The sequence below is a fragment of the Diceros bicornis genome, chromosome 22 (genome assembly GCF_020826845.1).
Source record: "Diceros bicornis minor isolate mBicDic1 chromosome 22, mDicBic1.mat.cur, whole genome shotgun sequence".
In the NCBI taxonomy this organism is placed as follows: domain Eukaryota; kingdom Metazoa; phylum Chordata; class Mammalia; order Perissodactyla; family Rhinocerotidae; genus Diceros; species Diceros bicornis.
In genome coordinates this window covers 13,337,188-13,354,136 of record NC_080761.1, presented here as the reverse complement: position 1 = coordinate 13,354,136, position 16,949 = coordinate 13,337,188, and positions in this window count along the sequence as shown.

The following is a 16,949-nucleotide window of genomic DNA, read 5'->3' as shown; positions in this document are numbered from 1 at the left end:
CAAGGACTGCCATATTTTTTTTGAATAGATGAAAGAATGTTCAAAAGAAAAAGAGGCTGGTGTGACCCATTCATGCATCAAATAGCATATAAAAGCATTGTATCATAGTTTAACCGGCAGCATTTTTGTTCTTTGTGAAACATAACTAATGATACAACTTATGATTGATAATCTTAGATTGAATAAAATACAGCACTTTCCATTTATACAGAACTTTGTAATTTACAAAGCATTTCCACAAATATCATTTTAATTGACGGCAACAGCTACAAGGAATAGGGGTCTGTCTTTTCTATAACCATTTAGCAGAGGAGAAAATTAATACTCAGTAGCCAATTAACTTGCTAGGGTCACAGATTTAACACGTGACAAAACTGGAACTAGAGTTAAAGGCTCCTGGCTCTTATTCCAGGGCGTTTTCTATTAAAAAAAAAAAAAAAAGGTGGATTCATTTGTTGTTTTCCTAGAAATATTTATGTAAATTAAGGTCTAGTGAAGAGAACATCTACAACATATAAAAATTCAGAAGTACCTTGCCTGTTGATATCCAAAAAACAAACCAAGTGAAGAATTAATGTTTTCAAAGCCATTTTCACTTTTACCTGGTGTAACGAGGGGCTCAGAAAACAGAACTCCTTCAGAAAGTTGTCGCAAGTGATACAAACAAAAACCAACCAAATAGCTTTGCCATTTTGCCTCCACCTAAGCTAATGTAATTCTGAAATTGAATATTTTTGGCAAGACTTCATAATCTAGACTCACACATTTGCATGACTGCAAACACAGAATACGCAATTTTTAAATATCTGTCTGCCCCCTGAGGCGAATATTAGCCTTTTTAATATATCTCTTTGATATAAAGCATACAAGCAGTCTGATTCTTGGATTTAAAATAAAATTTGAAATAAAGAACTATAGCGTATTACAGTTTTAGATATTCTCCCAAATCTCACTTAATTGTTTTAGTCACACTGTGTGGTAATCTTGACAACAATCCTATGAAGTGTCATCATCACCACCACCATCACCAACATCATCATCATGTTCATCATTATATCATCATCATCACCATTATCACCACCATTATTATCACCATCACCACCATCACCATCACCATCATCATCATCACTGCCATTTGACAGAGAAAGAGACTGAGGCTCAGAGCAACCATACGAGTAGCTCAAAGTCACTCTGCTAACGAGTGGGTTGTTTCCACCTTGGCTACTGTCAATAATGCTGCTGTGAAGATTGGTGTACAACCATCTGAATCCCTACTTTCCCTTCTTTTGGATATATATCTAGAAGCGGAATTACTGGATCATATGGTAACTCTGTATTTAACTTTTTGAAGCACTGCCAAACTATTTTCCACAGAAGCTGCACAATTTTACATTCCCACTAGCAATGCACAAGCATTCCAATTTCTCCACATCCTCTCCAACAACTGTATTTTGTTTTGTTTTTTTTTAATAATAGCTCTCCTAATGGGTGTGGAGTGTTATGCCACTGTGGCCATTGTCCATTTTTAATTGGGTCATTTTTCTTTTTATTGTTGAGTTGTAAGAGTTCTTTATATATTCTAGATATTCTTTTTGATCAACTAACATCTGTTACATATTGATAATGTCCAGCATCAGACTGATATATGACAGAGTCCCCATAACCGTTTACATATAGACATCGCCATAGAATTGCACATTTAAAGGCGAATTTACAGGTGGGGTGCAGACCATTTTTACTGAGTTTACTAAGCAACCAGAGCAGCATAGCGTTTAGTATTCAGAGCAAAAGCAGCTGCAGTTCCCATCACGCTCTTTGTGCATGATGTACCTCCACGTGTATTAGTTTTCATTTTTTAAGATGTGCTACTTTAAGAGTCACTCTCAAACCCCAGAAATTACTTTAAAATTCAGTCATTTCCAACGGATGGGATTAGAAGCTGCCATTGGGTTATTAATGAAGAGCTCTGAAATGGCAATTTTAGAAAACCACAGGGTGGTGAGAAATGCTATTTTATTAAATGCTGCAAAACCTCCAAGCAAAAATAGGCAGAGCTGGGGGGGGAGGGACTGTTTCCGTGAGCGGCTAAACGATGCCTTTCCGTTTCCTTATCGCACAACGTGTCAGGGCAGTGCTAAGGATTCCCATTCAAATCAAGCCGCCGCCGACAGCCCAGGAGGAATACAAATAGACGCAGGAAAAGTGGAGCAGGGTTAGCGAAGTGTGCAGTTGGCTAGATTGATGCTGATACCCTTCACTGCCAAGTGAAATGCCAATAATGCTTGTATAGCATTTTGTGAGGGCAATGGGAGTATTGATTCCTGAGCAATAATAAAGAATGTAGCCGCTCTCTCAGGTATAAAAATATTGGCAACTGTTACAGAGAATTGACTCATAGGGGCCTGAGTGCTGGCCTATCTTAATACAAATAATTCAGGCTTCAGAAGGATTTCAAGAGCAGCTAGGCATGGCTCTCAGGCACCGACTCTGCTATTAATTTACCTGAAGCTTTTATGGGACTCCCGGTCTACCAGCCAACTGGTCTTAGTGGAGCAGGAGCTAGATGGATTCCTGCAATCTCACTAAGAGTTGAGAGAAGACAACAAAAATGGAGAAAAGAAAGGAAAGGAAGAAAAAAGAAAGACTATCAAATTTTTATAAATACATTTTTAATGTTACAGATTCTATATGTGTCTCTTTTTGAAAATGAAATAATGCATGTGGCATCCACCTAAGCAAGAAAACACTGTACGTGCTTTTACACACATTTCTATTAGAGGTGTGAGTTCCTAGAATGTTTTATGCTATGGATTACAATGAGTCTTACACACTGAACCCAAAATGTAACGCTTGCAAATGTATAGACCTGTTATATTTAATGATATCATATACTTGGCAGGAAAGCTTACAAACATTGTAAATTTATGTAGAGCTGGAAAATTGGGCTGAGAAGAGACACAATGCCCAACTCCCATATCACTGACTCCTAAAACAGAGTAACTTTTCGGAGAAATAAAAATAAATCATCACCACTGGGACACCTAAATGTCTTAACAGCTTTTGCAGAGGGTAAAAAGCTCTTGTTGTCTCATGAACTCAGTACCTCGCCTAGGGATGAGAACCCTATTTGAAATAATAGAACCTTTCAAATACAGTATTTTAAATATTTTTAATATATATATATACGCACACACACATATGTATTTAATGACTATATATGTGGTAACAAAGCAAAATATTTACTGGTTTAAGCTCAATTATTCCTTATAGGAGAAGGGTGTTCTGAAAGTTAGAAAAAAGAGGTCAGGCCATTATAATAAAATTTATCCTTTTTCATATGTTCTTTGGTTTTTCCAAAACTTGTTCAGGCGTGAGTAATTTGTTTTGTTTTGTTTTGTTTTGCTACTCAGCTCGCAATCACTCCTAAGAACACATGTGCAACATAGGTAAAAAAGAAGGAGAATTCAAATACACTGGACCGAGAAAACAATAGGCTGATACAAACTCAGCATCAATAACACCGAAAAAGCACTGGGAAAAACTGGGAAAAAGCCTCAGTTCACTTATGAAACACTGCACGCTGGCTTAAGCCGGCCTCTGCAGAAGCACAGACTTCCTTAACACAGTTTAAAAACCCCTGGGCAAGACAGTCTACTTAACATGCTCAGTGTGGTGGAAGGTAAAAGAAACGGTTCTTCTCACTTGCTGCTGGTGGGATTGGTGTGACATCCCCATGGGCAATATATATCAAAGATTTTACATGTTGCTTAATTTGAGCCCACAACTGTACACACAAACAAGGATGTTCACAATGATTTAGCCATAAGATTGTTCACAGCTGTGCTGTTTAAAATATTGAAAAATTGATGTAAAAATATCTAAATGATCAATATCGGGGAACTGAGTGATTTTAAGTGAAATAGGCTTCAACTCTTATTTAAAAAGGAAGAAAATCTATCACGACTGTGATTGACATTGCAGGTTACCCAGTGTCAATGTCATCTGGCTCCCATCTTCCTTTGGAATAAGTTCTTGATTTTGTTAATCTAGCCACCCCTCCCCCATGTGACTCAGACAAGGTGACCCTCTGTCCAGTCTGTCAGGGAGCGATCATGCTTAGTATGAGCAAACCAGAGTCATCTCATGACCTTTATCAATGATAAGAGAATGAGAGAAAACAGATTTCTTCACTGCTTAGGACCATTTGACTTGAAACTTTCTGCTTTAAACATATTATTATATGTATATAGTAGTATAAACATATATTATTTCTGCTATAAAACATATTATAGCTGAATGCATCCTCAATAATAGTTTATTTTTAGTATATTACTTTCAAAAGCAAGAATACAAAACAGTATATACCCCTTGGCTTCCCTTTTGTTATGAGACATTATATAAATATACTCCAAAAAATTGATTATCTTGCAGAGTGATAATAATATTATACATGATTTTTTTTATTTCTGTGTCTATGTATTCGAAATTTACTATTGTGAATGTGTATTATAATTGAAATAGGAAGATAAGAAAAGCAATTTTTAAAATCCCTACCGATATTAGTTAATATAAATAATTTGCTGCTTATATTTGTTTATCTGGTTCTATAGCAACTGAGAGCCAGGAAGTTATAGCTATATTTTAAGGAAGAGGATAATACGGGTCAAAGAATCTAATTGTGCTTCCATAGCAGTATCATTTAGATTAGGTCCCCCACTGAATTGTTGTGCAGCAGGTGCTAGATGAAAAGATACATATTATCTAGAATTGAAAACATTTTCCTGTTGCTACTTTTATATAATAATATAGCTTCATTATTTCATTAACTTTTCAAACATTTATTGAACATCTATTGTGTTCTAGGCAACATGTTAGCTAGGCAGAGAGAGGATAAAGCTGAATGAAAAATGACATCTACCCTATAGGAGCTCAGAGTCAAAGGGCAAAACAGGAATGTAAACGTTTATACTACAATAAGATACTGCTGAAATGGAGGCATGCAAAAAGTGAGCGGAAACATAAAGAAGAAAGTGATTAACTCTAATTGTATGACAGGAAAGAAATAAAGAGACAATGACACTTGATTTGGGCCTTAAATAATTAGTAGAAACTACCCGTGGACTGGAGGAAGTAATCCTGGTAACAGATAAAGTGTGATTATATACAGTTCTGGGAAAATCCAATTGGTTGGTTTGACTGCAATATAAGAAATGTAGTAGACAATGAGAAAAGAAGAAGTTGGAAAAATAAAATGTGTACCCACTTCAATCTTTAGGCAATGGGGAGCTGCCAAAGTTTTCTTTTTGTGTGTGTGTGGAAGATCAGCCCTGAGCTAACATCCACGCCAATCCTCCTCTTTTTGCTGAGGAAGACCGGCTCTGAGCTAACATCTATTGCCAATCCTCCTCGTTTTTTTCTCCAAAGCCCCAGTAGATAGTTGTATGTCATAGTTACACATCCTTCTAGTTGCTGTATGTGGGATGCCGCCTCAGCATGGCCGGAGAAGCGGTGCGTCGGTGCGCGCCCGGGATCCAAACCTGGGCAGCCAGTAGCAGAGCGCGCGCACTTAACCGCTAAGCCACGGGGCGGCCCCTGCCCAAGTTTTCTTTGAAGCAAGCTAATGACATTATCATATCTCCATCTTAAACAACATCGGAAGATGGTCTAAGCAAAAATGTGGATGCAGAGTGGTTACTTAGGAAGATATTGCAATAGTTCAGGTAACAAATAATGAGAATGTAAACTGGGGCAGTGATAATGAGATTTGAAACGAGTGCAGGAGTAAGAGAGCTATCTAAAGGAAGAATTGATGGTGTGTTGTTGCAGTTGATGTAGAAGGATAGAGAGCAAGAAGAAATAGTGATTCCAACTTGTTAATTCAAGGACTAAAAAGATGATGAGTCTCTCAAATGGAATAGGAAATACAGAGAGAGGAATTGGTTTGAAGGGGAAAAAGTATAATAAGCTGAGTTTTCAAAAGTATGACATTGAAATTCCTGAGAGAGAGGCAGGTAAAGACAGCTAACAAGAATTTGGTCACATCTTTATTGCTGTAGTTTCTCTCTTTCTCAAATGAGGAGAGTTATGTCTACAAATTATATCTAGTCATTAAATATCATTTAAAAAGAGAGATACACAAATTCTCTCTAACCACTAGCCTAAAGCAGACGCAGCAAAAAAAAAAAAAAAGCCATTTATTTTAGGAATGGAATGAAAAAAATCATCAGGTATTAATCACCACTCAATGCCTATTTCCAGCTTGAGAATGCAGTTTGAATTTACAATACTCATTTGCTCTGTAAAACACAAGATGCACCATTAACATGATACTTTGTCCAGGGCCATTGGACAAGAGCAAAACCAACCTTTTCTGGAGAAACCTTTTCACATTTCAGAGCACATGGGATTCCTCCAGAATTTTTACCCTACCTACAGAATTGTAATCAATAAAAAATTACAAACTACCAGGTAAGCACCATGAGAGAACATCAGCCAAAACAGAAAACAGAAAATAAGTACCCTCAAGTACTTGAAATAAAAGAATAATTGGAAAGTGATTGTAAAGATATATAGGTAGATAAAAAGAGATAAATGGAACAAAAGAAAAGATAAGGAAAGATTAGAACAATATGAGAAAGAAATGAATAGACTTGGCGTAGAATCACTATGAAATGATTGTCACTGAAATAAAAACCTCCATGGATATGTCAGAATAAGTTATATTGTGAATTATGAAACACACAGTACTGAATAACAATGGGAGCAATATCAAAATTTGTAGGATGGAGATAAAGTCATTCTTAGCAGAATATTTATAGTCTTGATATTGCATTTTAGTAAGCAAGGAAGATTAAATATTACCAACACAAGAAGTTTGAAAAGGAAACAAAAAGTGAATCTAAAGAAAGTAATAGGAGAATTAATGAAGATAAGACAGGAATTATTGAAATAGGACAAGAAACAGTAGAAAGAATCAAAAAAATAATTTTTTATGAAAACAACAACTAGAAAAAGATAACCAGTGATTTAACAAGAGTAGTGCAAAACTCATACTCTGAAAACTAAAAAACATTGTTGAAAAAACATTAAAGAAGACCTAATAAATAGACATCTCATGTTCATGGGTAGGAAGACTCAATATTATTAAGATTGCAGGACTCCTGAAATTGATCTTATGGTCAATGGATTTTCCAAACGTGCCAAGACAATTAAATGGGGAAAGAAAATCTTTGAGACAACTGCATATCCACATGCAAAAGACAAAACGTTGGATCCCTACATCACACCATATGTAAACATTAACTCAAAATGGAATCAAAGATCTAAATGTAGAAGCTAAAAGAATAAAATTCTTAGAAAAAAAAACATAGGCATAAATCTTCATGACCTTGAATTAGGCAGTGGTTTCTTAAATATGACATCAAAAGCACAAGCAACAAAAGAAACCGTCACTACAATCAATTTTAGGACATACGCATCACTCCAAAAAGAAACCCTATACCTATTAGCATTCACTCCCCTTTATCTCCCAACCTCCTCAGCCCTAGGCAACCAACCACTAATCAACTTTCTGTCTCTATGGGTGTACCTAATCTGGAAATTTCACATAAATAGAATCATATAATATTTGGTTCTTTTTGAAATTGGGATGGCCAGTGACTGCAGGTGACTTGCTCATTGGCTGAGATAGCTCACTAGTTCTGTATCTCTATGCCCTAGAAGAATGGGAAGGGACTGAAGGGCAAGCACTTGCTAGGTTCGTATTCATGTGGGCAGCCTGAGCCAGCAGCATAGCTAAATCTGCCATCCCTTCCAAAGGTGGAACAGTTTGAGTTAAAATAAAAGACAAATTGAGAGAAAGAGAAATAGCAGCTGAAAGTAAAGGAATGAAAAAATGGGTTATGTAATGAGAAAAATGCATTACATTGCTGCCATGAGAGACGCTTGGAGCAAGAGAACAATTTTGTCTTTTAGCACAATTAAACCAAATGCCTACAAGAGTGAAGCTCTATGTTTGCCAAGATCGCCTCTACTTTTGGAACCTGACAATGCTGGATGGAAACCTGCAAACCTGAGTGGCATCACAAGGGGATACATTCTGGTCATATGTCATGATGATGAGCAGGACCAATTGTTGACAACTGAATGGAAGTCTAGTAATGTGCCAGTATCTTTTAATTCTTATTTTTCAGGTCATATCTACTACATAAGATATCATTTGGGAACGAATTTCTAGGAATTACTCTCCGCTGGGTCATCAAACCACCCGGTGTACAACTCCTGGCGGACTGATCACTGTGTAAATATAACCTTTAGTGACCAAATGCTTAAAAAGGTTCCTGCCTATAATATACAATATATAATATAATAAATATATATTATGTAAAACACAGCAGCCGCATGCTGTTGTGTGCTGTATACAGATATATCTCACTCTTGTTGCGTGGTTTCCTCTGGACTTCGCCCCATGGGCCTTCTTACTTTGCTGACTTTCCTCTATATCCTTTCACTGTAATAAACTATAACTGTTCATATAATAACTTCTGAGTCCTGTGAGTCCTTCTAGCAAGTCACCATATCTAGTGGCGGTCTTGGTGACCCCTCACACAAATACCTTCTAGAATTCTCTAGTATCTCACATGTAAAAGTCGCTCATTTAAAATTTTGGAGATGAATGGATGAACTGGACGTAATACGATACCCACTCATGTCCTTTAGCCCTCAGATATATCGTGGGTGAGCATCTCTCAGCAAAAGTCATTTTTACATTAGTCACTGAAACAAGTTGCCATGACTTAGTCGGCTTTATTTGTAACCAGAAACAGACAAACAAAATAGTCATATTTTTTTCCTCGGAATATACCAAAAGAAAATTGGATAACAGACAAAAAACAAGTCGAAAAAAGAAAGAAGAAAGAAAATAATTTTCAACAATAATGTTGTGAGGCCAAGAGAAAAGTCCTATGAAAAAGCAAATAGCAAATCAAAGCTATTGTAAGACTCTAAGATAAAAAAGGACCTTCTGGCCCTAGACTTAAATAAAAATCAAGCATATATAATTTGAAACAGAGGGACTAATGAAAATTCTAACAGGGAAAGAAAAATGTCAAACACAACACAGAATTCCTAAAAATACCAATAGGCTAGATGATTAAGCTAGACTAGAAGAGTAAGGTAAGATATAAATGTGAGGCTAGAATAAAGAAAACCATTAGCTCTGAAGGTGAGTCATGTGCCTAAAGGTGGGACGGCTCTTGCCTGCACTGACATATTCACTGCATTGGAATATCTATGCCTGGGTCTATGCTTAACAGTCATCCACTTTTATTAGAGAATTCCATTTAGTAATCATTAACATGGTTGAAATAGCTTGAAAATGTTAATTGTCTGCTTTACGTAGTTTCCTGTATCTTAGCTGTTTGGAGTATTTTAATAAAATTATTTCTTTTGTTCTCAAGTTCCTATAAAATAAGTAGGGTATTATTACTTCAACTATAGGATCAATGAAGCTACCATTGGGAAACAGAGTGACATGGAACTACGTATAAAATATTCTTATAGAAAAAAAGTAATTTATAGACTTGTACATTGAGTATGATATCTGTGCAAATACAAAAAAATGGATATATAGAGAGAGAGATGCTACACTGAAAAAATATCCTTCAGAATTCATAAGAAATTATTAACAGTGTTTACTTTTGAGAAACAAGATTGAGCACATGGTAGTGGTCAGCGGTAAGGAGAATTTTTGTGTTTCATTTTGTACTTTTTGCTACCATTCAAATTTTTGCAATGAGAATATATTACTTATTCAAGTAAAAGAGGAAAGAAGGGAAGAAGGAGAGAGGGAAGGAAAGAGAGGAGTAGGAGAAAGGGGAGAGAGTGGGAAGGAGAGAGGGAAGGGAGGAAGGGAAGAAGGAAGAGGGAGGGAAGAAGGAAGAAGGGAGGGAGGGAAAGAGGGAAGGAAGGAAGGAAAGAGAAAAGGAGGGAAGGAAGGAAGGAGAAAAGGAGGGAAGGAAGGAAGGAAGGAGAAAAGGAAGGAAGGAGAAAAGGAGGGAAGGAAGGAAGGAGAAAAGGAGGGAAGGGAGGAGGATAGGAGGGAAGGAAGGAAGGAGAAAAGGAGGGAAGGAAGGGAGGAGAAAAGGAGGGAAGGGAGGAGGATAGAAGGGAAGGAAGGAAGGAGAAAAGGAGGGAAGGAAGGAAGGAGAAAAAGAGGGAAGGAAAAGAGGAAGGAAGGAAGGAAGGAAGAAAGGAAGGAAGGAAGGAAGGGAAAGAGAGAGAAAAAGAAATTTACAAGCTTCCAGGAGGGAAAATTTCTTACCCATAAAGTAAAAAAATTGGCATCAATTCAGAAGGCTTCTCTATTAATAATAAATGTCAAAAAGTAGTTTAGGTATTAAATTTAAGTCACAACATAATCTGGCCATGGAGATGCTGGGACCACCATGGGAGGGAAGGGACTATGTAGAAATGCCCAAACTTCCATGACAGAGAGTGGAAGAAGACAAGTGGACTTGCTAGAGTGTAAATACTACTCAAAGCCAGAAAACCCACCAGATTGCCATGTTTCAAGGGCAGACCCAGAAGATGCTCCATTTACCAAAGCAATAAGGAATGTGCAGGTGAGAGGGGCACCAGCATCACTGAAAAGGTCAATGGTAGCTCTCCTTTGTAGGCCAAGGCTGATGGTAGGAGATACCATCACAGAACTTGGCCCTCTGATAGGAATGGGAGATTATAGGATTGCCAATATAGTAGAGGCCAGGTAGTAGTACTCAAATTGTCAGGGACAAGGTGGCACAATTATTGTAATGAGCAGCAAGGATGGATGACACCAAGAGGAGCATAACCTGAAGAGAGCTATAGAATTGGGTAATAAAGCATAGTATCCCTAGGAGCAAGAGCAATGGGCAACCAATAAAAGCATTACTCAATCGGTACAACAAAAGAAATCTAGTGTGGATGATAAAGAAGCTGACCAGAACTGTCGATCATGATCAGGATTCCATCAGACTTTTACCAAGACACAAGGTCAGGTGAGCCCAACAGCTATCTATTGTAAGATGAAAGTGATATGTCCAGACTCAGGCATGAGCAAGGCCAAATGGCAAAAGTAAGCTTCACAAGCAGATGGCCTGATCCCCTGTCATCCATTACTGCTGAAATGGCACCACTTGTTCTGGGTCGTTCTTACGATCAGCTGAAGGAGGAGTAAAAAATCCAAGCTTGGAACATGGATTGATTGGCTCAGTATGTGGGTGCAAACTGAAAACGGACAACTGTGTTATAGCCCCATTCAGGGATGATGCTGAAAATCAGCTGTGAGGGGGAATACTTCTTATGGACAGGGCTTTGGGCAATGCAATCAGTTATCCAATTTGTGGCTTGAAGAAAGAATGTATATGAACTCATGGGCTGTGGTGAATAGCTTAGCTGGTTGATCAGGAGCGTGGAGGGAGAAAGAGCTAAAGATGAGACAAAAGGAGATGTGGAAAGAGGTATGTGCATGGACCTGCGAGAAAATGAAATGTGAAGATTTTCATATCACATGTTAATTCCCATCAGAGAGCACCCACTACAGAATAGACATAAATAGCCAAGTAGACAGAATGCTTTGGCCAGTTGACATGAGGCAGCCTTTGCTATTTTCTACCTTAGTGCAGTGCTGTCAATTCAATAAGGCTTGTCTAGTTACTTCCAAAGCCCAATCTGCCAGTTATGAAGATCAAAAGTGAGCCCCTCCTGGCCCGGTGGCATAGTGGTTGAGTTCGCGCACTCTGCTTCAGTGGCCCAGGGTTCACGGGTTTGGATCCCAGGCACAGACCTACACACCACTTGTCAGGCCAGGCTATGGAGGCGTCCCACATACAAAATGGAGAAAGACTGGCACAGAAGTTAGCTCAGGGATAATCTTCCTCACCAAAAAAAAAAAAAAAGTGAGCCCCTCAAAGAGTCCAATCAACTCTTTGGCAGCAAATTGACTTCATTAAATCCTTTAACCCTAGAATGTACAGTAATTTATCTTTGATCAGAACTAACACAAACTTAGCATGAGGTTACTTTTACTCCCTTACAGGACCTCAGTCAACACAGCATTATGGTCTCACATTGTGTTTGATCCACTGGCACAGGATCCTAAATAATGTCACATGGGTCAAGGGATCTATTTTACAGAAAAGGAGGTGTGATAGTGGGCACAAGATCATAGGATTCATCAAGTTCATTCACTACCCAGAATCTTCTGCCTGTAACACTCTGTGGAAGGCATAGCTAAAGGGCCAGCTTGATGATACCCTGCACAGATGGGGCACCATCCTCCAAAATGCAATCTATACTCTAAATCCACCCCAGCAGGATTGGCATTTTGAGCTATATAAGTCTTTGTTGTAGGGGCTGCCCTTTGTATTGTGGGATGTTTAGCAGTATCCCTGGCTGTACACACTAGATGCCAGTAGCATCCCCCCTTTAAGTTGTGATAAGCAAAATCTCTCCAGACGTTTCCATATGTCCCTTAAGGAGATAAAATTACCCTCAATTGAGAACCACTGCTCTAAATCAACAATGGTAGCATATCTGTAATAGCAAGCCAGTAATACCCCCAGTGACCAACTCAGGAAATTTGTGCATCCTGTGCCTGCAACTCTGGAATCTGCATGTTCAGAAGTTTTGGCTGCCAGAGGAGGAATGTGTCCACCAGGGGACACAGCAGAAATCTCATTACATTTCAAGCTATGGCTGTCATCTAGTCACCTCAGGTTTCTTGTGCCTTAACTAAAGAAGGTAGATAAAGGAATTAGCATCCTTCTGTCAGGGGTAATTGACATTGATGATCAGGATGAGGTAGGGCTTCCCTACACAAAAGAGGTAGGGAAGAATTTGTTTGGGAAAAAATGTGATCTATATGACAGTTTTTTGTTATCTCACTCCCTAATTTTGAAGGAAAATGGACAAGTTCTGCAGTCACAGCCTGAGGAGGTGGTGACTGGGGACTCAGACCCATGAGAAAAGATGTTTTGGGTCACCCCACCAGGTCAGCCACCTAGGTCACAGAAGTCTGATGATTCTAGAATAGATAGTAGAAAAGGGAGATAATGAATATTGGTGACAATTGTAAGGGCTGTAGTTCATCATACTAACTGCCCTCTTGTTACATCAAGGACAGAGGGCCACCAAAATCCTGGAAGAACTTCTCCCAGAACTTTTAGCCAAAAAAAAAAAGCGGACCCAAGCAGTGCCAGATGTGGCCTGCAACGGGTGCTGTGGGCGCTGTCTAGCCCTCCCCACTTTGGGATTCAAGCACTACCCTTCTCAGCTGCTAAAAATGGCAGCTGACAGCTCTCAGCTGAGTCTCTCCTCAGGGATTGCCTGCAGCTGAAGAGAGTTGTCCATCCCAAGACCTTGCCAGTGTCCAACGACTAAGAGATGTGGAGCTTCCCAGGGAACCCAAATTGCATATTTCATGGAGTTAATATCCATATCATTATTTACGCAGTTAATAATGAGACTCAAGAGTGGAGACTCCATCCAGTCACTGTCCCTCCATGACACCTCAGGATGTTCAAGCTCTGCGTCTTTATTCCGAACTCTCCCCTACCATCCTTTAACATCTAACTTAAGGCCTCCTTCTCTTTCTAGCCCCCCAAGAACAACAATTTTAATCAGTTTGAAAGAATTCACTGTTTAAATGCTCCAGGCCTGATGGTGTTTGGGAAAAAAAGGTTGTTTCATAATTCTATCAATTTTTTTCATGGTGACTGACCTGTTTATGTTTCCCCTTTTTATAATTTCATGATTTCTATTTTCCCAGAAAATCATCCATTCCAGGGTCCCAAATGTATCTTAATAGAGTTATATAATTTTTTTTCTGCATCTCTGGTTATTTCTCCATTTTCCTTTTGACTTAGTATGTTGTGCTCTCTGTGGTTTTCTTTATTGAGCTAGCTAATGTTTTATCTGTTTTATTGACTGTTCCCCTAAAGAGGCTTTTCATGGATTATCAATTCTGATATTGAGTTTTTTCTCTCTTATTTAATTATTTTCTGCTTTTATCTTATTTCCTTCCTTCCCCTTTCCTTTGGTTTAATTTGTTAGTCATATTTTAATTTCTCATGTAGAATATAATTCACTTATTTTATCATTATTTTTTGTTTAGCATGATGAATATTAAAAGCTTTGCATTTTTCTCTAATCAAAGCTTTGCCCACATGCCATAGTCTTGAAAGTACTATTTTCATTATGATTATTTCCTTATTACTTTCTAATTTTCTTTTTTAATTTACTCTTTTACTGTACTTTTTTAATTACCCAAAAGTAATTAAACAAAGGAGATTTTATAAATTACAAAGTAGTTAGGATATTTTTGTTGCTATTCGGTTTATAATTTGTACATATGTTGCTATATAATGAGAGATACAAGATGATAATCTTTTTAATTTGATATTTTCTCATGATAAAACATTTGGTTAATAAAAAAAATCTTATGCCATTAATTGTTGCAATAGCATGCTTGGTTAATTTGACATACTATTTTTCTTATTGTTGTTAATTTTTGCTATTTTCTTGCTGTTTCCTATAATTTTATTATTTGATCTGGGGTATATATCTTCTTTCCTCTTACTCTCTCCCCCCAAAATTTAGAAAGCCTATGTTCTGTTTTTAGCTTTTACCTCCACACCTCCATTTCTTTTTACTAACTTTAAAAGTGAGCCAGAATTAATTGACTCACTTTTTTAAAGATCAGAAAATTATCACAATGGGACTTTTGTGTGAGTACATTATAATTTACTGATATTGTACTTGACGTGATGTAAATTTCTTTCAACATTTGTAACATTTAAATTTTGTTGCATAACAATAATTCCAAACTTGTTTAGCTTCAGTTCTACAGTTAAATATGTTCAATAATCATTATCAGTCTTTTCATATAATGCCTTCCACATTCCTGTGTTCTTTGTTTTTATTACTCTCTTGGTTGACCTGATTTTGTTAACAAGTAATGGGTTCAAAGGCGTTTCATGTATGCTGTAGTCCTTGAGTTCTTGCATATTTGAAAATCTCTCTCCGGTGCCTTTCTACAGGCTGACACTATGGTTGGGTATAATTTTTATGGTCCCACATTTCCCCTCCCAAAACCTACAGACCTTGCTTCATTGTCTTTTGTCCCTGAAGGAAGCTGAGCCAGCCTTATTTGCTCTCATAAAGACGACTTTATATCATCTGCCTGGATAACTATAGTATTCTTTCTTTTTCCTTGAATTTTATCGGCTTTAACAGCTTAAGTATTCATGTTGATCATTCTCGATGAATTTTTTGCTTTTAAAACACATTGTGGCACCACTTATATATTTATGTCACCCTTAATTTTCAGCTGGGAGATTGTGGCTTTAGAATACTGTAATGCATAGCTCTTGCTTTTTTCTGTTACAAGTCCAATATTGACATTCACTCTACTTTTTGGAGGCCTATCTGCCACAGTAGATGTGAAATAACTTCCAGGATATATTGTTAAGTGAAAAAAGGTGCAAAAGCATACTATATATATAGTATGCTACCTTTTGTATAGAAATCACATGTGTGAATCATATGCTTATTTTTGCAAATAGAAACACTTCAAGTCTGAACCAGAAACTAATGAATTTGATTACCTATGCGTGTGGAAGAGGGGAGGGAGGGATAAAGGAAGGAGTGTATACTTTTAACACTTGGAATTATATTAATGCTCTACACATGCAAAAAAATAAATTTAAACCAACATGAATAAGAGGAACTCTAAAATTGAATGCAAAGAGAAACAAACACATCTGTATTTCAAATGAAGAGGAAAAAAGAATCTACCCGAGTATTTTTGAACACTGTAATTTGACTATATACTTTCAGTCTAAAGAAAATAAAAACTGCAAATATATAGCAAACCATTATTAGTAGGGTTTTTTTAGTAGTATATGTATAAAAATTCTGAAACTATTTTAAATATATTATAGGACCGAACAAATGAATAAATATATTGATGTTGTTGAGAATCCCAGTTCTCATAAGAAAGATACCAATATGGAGTGAGAGAAGGCAACAAGGAACCCTATAGGATTACAGTTGAGGTATTGGTATAAACCCAGGATTCCTCATATATGCATGCATGTATATGCACACATGCACACACACACAACTTTTTTCTAGCTCTGTCTACTAAAAGGGTCCAGGAGCTGGGGCTGGCCCCATGGCCTTGTGGTTAAGTTCAGCATGCTCTGCTTCAGCAGCCCGGGTTTGGTTCCCAGGCATGGACCTACACCACTTGTTGGCGGCCATGCTGTGGCAGTAACCCACATACAAAATAGAGGAAGACTGACATGGATATTAGCTCAGAGTGAATCTTCCTCAAGCAAAAAAATAAAGAAATAAAAGGATCCAGGAGCAATAAGCAAACCTAGAGTCCAAAACTAGTGTTCTAAATACCGTTCCCCAGTAAAAGGAAGTATCAAACGTAACACGTGATGTAGTACATACCAAATCTATATAGTTCAGTGATATTCCTTCTCCTTCCAATTGTGACTCTTGTAGATTAATGTGAGACCTTAAACTCTCCCAACCCATCCCTCTGACATTATAAACAGATGAAATGCTACCAGGGAGCCTCCTCACCACACCCTAGATGGCACTCACTGAGCTACCCCTCCCAGGATGCAATTCTATATCCTGAATCACCCTCCTTCCTCCCTCCTGATGATTAGTTTGGATTTTTTCAGAGTTGTGGTCCCTAAATTGGTGCTGGAGAAATGCTCTTGATAGGAGATGAGAAAGAAAGGATAAGGAAACTCTAGTTACTTAAAATAGCAGAACCCTAAAGTAATAAGTTGGCCTCTGCATTCTTCTGTTTGGTGAGGACTTGGCATATCTGAACTGAGGCTAGTCAGTGATCAATAAAGAATCTACTCTCAGAAGTTTGGGCTCTTGAA